Below are 5,196 nucleotides of genomic sequence, written 5' to 3' on the forward strand. Positions count from 1 at the left end.
ATACTAGGAACATTCCACATAAGGATGTTCAGTATTAGCAACTTGATTTATCATCATTGTGGGCTATTGACAATAAAGTTCAAAAAAAATTAGAATAAGGAGTAGGTGAAATTATTTGCAGATGTGATTACCTCAGAAACTCATGAAAATCAACTTTTGATAAGCTATTATAGATAATACAGAAGGTGACTGGATGTATAATTTAAATGTGAAAGTAAGTAGTGCGTATGTGTAAACAACTAACTAGAAGACAACCTAGAGGAAAATAAATCATTTAGATAAACAATAAAAGGGAAAAAAAAAAAAACAAAAAACGTGGTATTAAATTTAAACAGAAATATGTTTATTCTAGATTAGTGATTCTCAACTGGGGATGACTTTGCCACCCAGAGGACATCTAGCAATACCTAGAGACATTTTTTATTGTCTAATTTCAGTAGTGGTGAGGTTGAGGAGCCTTGATCTAGGTAAAGAAAACTTTAAAATGCTACTTAGGATGACGAAAGAAGGCTAATCTGTGTTCTTGGATAAGAAGCTCCTAAAAGGTAAAATACATAAAATTTTCCTAAATTGTTATATAAATACAATGAAATATCAATAAAAATAAAATGAACCAGAAAAACTGATTCTAAAGTTCATATATAAAATTAAGCAAAAAATTCTAGAAAAATTCTGAATAAGAACTTTGGTAGTGTATAGAGAATAATCCCTATCAGATGTTAAAACGTATCTAAAGCTATGATAAATATAACAGTGAATGAATTATAATAGACTCAAATACATACTAGAATTTAGGATATAATAGAGAAGACCTTTCAGACTGAGGGGGAAAGATACATTGTTTAGTAAATAGACTTAAGTTAATTGGTTGCAATCTGGAAAAAAGTAAAATTAGACCCATAAGCCACATCTTACACCAAAATAAATGAAAAATTAATTGAATAAGTGTACAACTTATGGTAGTAAATACGGGATTTTTTTTTCTTAATCTTAGGAAGGACTTCTTAAGTTTGCAAATAAAAGATTGGTGAGTTCAATATTAGAAATAAAAATTGTATTGGCTGGGCACAGTGGCTCATGCCTGTAATCTCAGCACTTTGGGAGGCCAAGTCGGGCAGATTGCTTGAGCTGAGGGGTTCAAGACTAGCCTGGGCAACAAGGCAAGACCCCCACCTGTACCAAAAATATTTTTTAAAATAGCGAGATGTGGTGGTGTGTGCCAGCTACTTGGGAGGCTGAGGTGGGAGGATTGCTTGAGCCCAGGGTTGGGGAGGTTGCAGCGAGCAGAGATTGCGTCCTGTACTCCAGCCTGGGTGACAGAGCGAGACCCTGTCTCAAAAATAAAAAAGAAAAATTGTATAATATAAGCTAAAGTCAGAAGACAAAAGAGTAACTGGAAAAATATTTGTAAGTGATATTACAAGGGCTAATTTCCTGACTTTGTGAAGAGTCCTTCTTTATCAACCAACAAAAAATGGAAAAATGGATAAAAAATATGAACAGACTTTTCATAGAAAAGCTACAAATGGCTCCTAAACTTGAAAACATGCTTAGCCTCACTCAAAATAAGAGGAATACAAATTAAAACTGCAGTGAGCTACTGGTTTCCTTCAATTAAATAGTCAAAGTTCTAAGATGGGCACAGTACCGTGTGGCTACTCCAGAGGCTGAGGTGGGAGGATCTTTTGAGAGGCCAGAGTTCGAGGCTCTTGTGCACTATGATAGCACCTATACGTAGCCACTGTACTCCAGCCTGGGCATCATAGCAAGACTCCATCTCTAAAAAAAAAAATTTTTTTTTTAATCAAAGTTCTGAAAGTTAGCATAACATTCCATGGGTGAAGGTATGGTGAAGAGGTGCTCTCACACATTGTTGGTGGGATTATAAATTAACATAATTTCTGTGGACAGTAATGTAGCAACATCTATCAAACTTTTAGAGGTACAGAAGTAATTCAGGAATCAAAAACCAAATACAGCATGTACTCACTTATAAGTGGAAGCTAACCTATGGATACACAGAGGCATACAGAGTGGTATAATGGACATTGGAGATTCAGAAGGGAGAAGGATGGGAGGGGGATGAGGGATGGAAAACGACCTGTTGGGTATTTGATTACTTTTAGATACTGTTTCCAGTCACTGGGAATTCCAGGTCAGTGACTCCCAGACAGAGAAGTTGTTACTATATTTGAATTGTTGGAAAATTTGGGCATGTACTTATGGTTCTTAACTAATAATATTTAATAAAATATGCTCAGCACGTAGATGGCCAATTCACGTTTACCGAATCTAACTGAAGCAGTACTTTATTATCCTATTATCACAGATAAGAATAAAAGCTGTGTTCAAGAGCTTAGTTTGTGGGAGTTTGGGTGCAGATGTACCCCCTATTTCTACGGTATAATTTGGCTCTTGGGGAATAGATAAATCGTGATTAAATGTGAAAGGCAGTTTATATGAGAAAATAACAGATAACTAGAAATTCTAGGTAACTGGAAATTTTTGTCTTTCTCAAAATCAACCAGAAAACTTTTGTTTTTATCTTTATCATTAAAAAAGGCTTCTGGCTGGGCATGGTAGCTCATGACTGTAATCCCAGCACTTTGGGAGGTCTAGGCAGGTGGATCACAAGGTCAGGAGATCGAGGCCATCCTGGCTAACGTGGTGAAACCCCGTCTCTACTAAAAATACAACAAATTAGCCAGGCGTGGTGGCGGGCACCTGTAGTCCTAGCTGCTGGGGAGGCTGAGGCAGGAAACAACTTGAACCCGGGAGGCAGAGCTTGCAGTGAGCCGAGATTATGCCACTACACTCCAGCCTGGGCGACAGAGCGAGACTCCGTCTCAAAAAAAAAAAAAAAAAAATGCTTCTAAGGAGAATTACTCTACTTTTCTGCTCTGAAAGGAAACCATATTTATCATAAGTTAATTGCTGCATATGAGGACTCGTGCTGGTCCTGGAGTCACAGTCCTCAGAAGCAGTTCTGTATGGCATGGGTGTAGATTCTGGTAATTTAATACTCAGGATTGCGTTTTCATTACTCTCAAGACGCTGGAATTTGAGAAAGGTTTTAAATAAAACTACTGGTAGAAGTCTGTTTTATTGATCTTTTCCTTATTTTATTTCAAATTTGGACATAATTTTAGTTTTTGAACTTCCTAATGACACCAAAGTCTCTTTGGTAGATAAATCCCAAGTCTTATCTATTTCTGTCCAATTAGGCTAGGGAATTTGTCTTAGAGATTATAAAGAGAGTGTTTTTGTGGATGTGAACCTTCTAGTCTGAAGCTTTTAGGTAAAATGTTAGTTATAATAAGTTGATCCAGATTAGCAGCATTATCTACAATTCTTCTCCACCTTTGGGAGACAAATAACCAAATATCTGCTACGTTTTTCCTTGTACATCTCTTCTATGCTTGAATCCAACAGAAATTGAACTGAATGAAATAATGGCCACACTGCTCAACACTATATGGCAGAGAATATGGTCATGCTGACTTGTTGTGAAAGTACAGCTATATAATTTTTTATGTCATCTAGTAAATTATAATAAATTAGGGCCTGGTACAATAGCTCACATATGTAATCCCAGCACTTTGGGAGGCTGAGGCAAGAGTATCACTTGGACCCAGGAGTTTGAGACAAACCTGGGCAACAGAGGGAGACCCCGTCTCTACAAAAAGTAAAAAATTAGCTGGGTGAGGTGGTACATGCCTATAGTCCCAGCTACTCAGAGAGCTGAGGTGGGGGGATCACTTGAGTCTAGAGGTTGAGGCTGCAGTGAGCCGTGAATTATGCCACTGCCCTCCAGCCTGGGTGACAGAGTAAGACCTTTTCTCAAAAAAAAAAAAAAAAAAAAATCCCATGTCCCAGACTACAGGGTTCACATCCACAAAAACACTTTATAATCTCTATGACAAATTCCCTAGCCTAATTGCACAGAAATAGATAAGACTTGGGATTTTTCTACCAAAGAGACTTTGGTGTCATTAGGAAGCTTAAAAACTAAAATTGTGTCTAAACTTGACATAATATATATAATAAATTAGGAAAGTCTAAATAAAACTACTTACTAAATGTCCCCAAGCAGGGAATTGGTTAATAAGTTATGGTACTTTTATATTGTAGGATTCAAACAAAGTCTTCAAAGGTTCTTTCATAGTTGTTTTTAGCATATGAAAATATCATAAATTGATACATGAAAAAAGAACAGTGTGTATGATACTCACATTTTTGCAAGAAATTACACACACATATGCAAAAACAAAAAAAAGTTCATATAGAAAAATTGTTAAAAGGAATAGATTTTGTTAGGATTAGGTTTGGCAATAAGTAACAAAGAGCTAAGAAATAGTAGATTAAATAAAATAGAATTTATTTCTCTCTTTTAGGAAGTCCCAAGGGAGGCACTCTAGGCCCAAGATGGTGTCAGGGACCCAGGCTTTTTCTGTCTTTTGCTCCCCAACATTCCTACAGACACCGATAGCCGGTCGCTGGGGCCCCAGGCATCCTCTCTACAGTCCTCCCTGACTCTCAGCAGTAATTTTATATTCTTTTTATAAAAGTGAACCTGTTGGATAATCGTGTTTAGTGAATAAACCAAGTTGCTTTTCACTAAAGCATCATATTAGTTCTGTTTACATTTGTAATACTTTAGTTCATTGTTAATACAAATCATTTTTAACCTGATATAATAGATACATGTAAAACAATAACATGAGAATAAGACTGCTGCTGTCTTCTGGCAAGTTCTCTGACCTGGACCTCTATTAAACCCATCATTAAACAAGTTCTTCCCATTTAGAAACTTCCCGAGCAGTTAAATAGAAGTATTAACCAGCCTGTTGTTCCTTCCTCCTTTTTCCCTAAACTTGCTCTCATTTCCCATTTGGCACATGAAGCCTTTTGGTAGATGTCTGCTCTTCTTTTGTTGTTGTTGGTTTTTTCACCTGGCTGTCTCAGGCTTAAAGATTGGTCTAGCCACAAAATCCATTGAGACATTCCGTTTATGAAATAAACCATGAAACCTTGAATTTCTGGGGCAGCTGTTAAAAATTACAATCAATAGTGTGTGTCATAGGATTCCTTTGGAAAAGAAGAAGTAAAAGGACAGCTTATTACAAATTTTAAAATGTTATTTTCCTAAGGTTCCAGTCTGTTCTTGAATTCCCTCCTGGGGAGTCCAGATGTTAA

Source organism: Mandrillus leucophaeus, unplaced genomic scaffold (assembly GCF_000951045.1).
Source record: "Mandrillus leucophaeus isolate KB7577 unplaced genomic scaffold, Mleu.le_1.0 Scaffold51, whole genome shotgun sequence".
Lineage (NCBI taxonomy): Eukaryota > Metazoa > Chordata > Mammalia > Primates > Cercopithecidae > Mandrillus > Mandrillus leucophaeus.